Below are 1,510 nucleotides of genomic sequence, written 5' to 3'. Positions count from 1 at the left end.
CAAGGTAGCCAACTTCCATTCCCTTTACAATCTCCTTCCCACAACTAGTTTTTAGATATAATTGAAGCGGTATAATTGGATATAAAAGCAGTGATAACATATAATTGCTGTATAAATTGCATAGATTCAAAAAGATTCTCAAGCTGTCCCTTAACCTGCTCCATCTTGTAATAATTCTTATTCAGTATTATTTCTCCCCCGCCTTTATTTGTCCCAGTCCAATATTCCATTGACTTTAATTTGTTCTTCCAGTCAGTTTCTCTGGAGTCTGTGTCAGTGCCTTGATCATTTCAAAATGATTTCTTACTCTTCAGGTCATATTAACCATTTCATGTCACGCTGTTAGTCAAGCAGTTGAGAAAGTCCCATTTGAATCATAGAATCATTACAGTGCAGAAGGAGGCCATTTGGCCCATCGTGTCTGCACCGACCACAATCCCATCCAGGCCCTATCCCCAAAACCCCATTTATTTACCCTGCTAGTCCGCCTGACGCTAAGAAGCAATTTACGATGGCCAATCAACCGAACCTGCATACCTTTGGAGTGTGGGAGGAAACCGGAGCACCTGGAGGAAACCCACGCAGATACGGAGAGATTGTGCAAACTCCACACAGACAGTCACCCGAGGCCAGAATTGAACCCGGGTCCTTGGTGCTGTGACGAAGCACTGCTAACCATTGTGCCACCATGCCACACTTCACTCTTCAGTACAGCTGCACTGTGCACTCTCGGATGTTAGTTCATTCACAACTTACAAACCAATTCTGCAATCTCACATCAGTCTTCCAATTCCTTCTTTAATTCTCTGTTGGAGTCTCACATTCATAAGCCATCTTCACACATTTCCCTACATGTTAAATGTTGTCTCTCATGTTGTTGTTATTAACCAGACATGTACTTTGTCTTGCTTGTTGTTATCTCTCTGTCCTCTCCCACAAATCCTTGTTTTGTATTTGTGAAAGGTTTATCAGGTTTATAGCGATGGTGCTGGGTATTTTACCAATCATCATCCTGAATTCCACTCTCTTTCAAAGGATGCACCATCCAATAATTCTGCTGGAAACTTCAAAAGAAAGTAAAAAGCCGGAGTCAAAGGGGTTTTCCATCTCAACGTATTTGCTTATTTCCCCCTGTACAATCCCAATGTCTCAGATGGCGGCCAGATTATAAAGTTCACTTCTCTCAAATAGTCCATGGACAAAGAAACAAACAAGGGGTGGCACGGTGGCTCGCACTGCTGCCTCACAGCACCAGGGATCTGGGTTTGATTCCCGGCTTGGGTCACTGTCTGTGTGGAGTTTGCACATTCTCCCCATGTCTCTGTCGGTTTCCTCCAGGTGCTCCGGTTTCCTCCCAAAGACTGAAAGACGTGCTGATTAGGAGCATTGTCCCAAACAGGCGCCGGAATGTGGTGACTGGGGGAATTTCACAGTAACGTCATTGCAGTAAGCCTTACTTGTGACACTAATAAATAAACTTTAAATATCTCCAAGAAAAAGCTGTCACCTC

The sequence above is a fragment of the Mustelus asterias genome, unplaced genomic scaffold, assembly GCF_964213995.1.
Source record: "Mustelus asterias unplaced genomic scaffold, sMusAst1.hap1.1 HAP1_SCAFFOLD_50, whole genome shotgun sequence".
In the NCBI taxonomy this organism is placed as follows: domain Eukaryota; kingdom Metazoa; phylum Chordata; class Chondrichthyes; order Carcharhiniformes; family Triakidae; genus Mustelus; species Mustelus asterias.
This window is presented reverse-complemented; position numbering follows the sequence as displayed.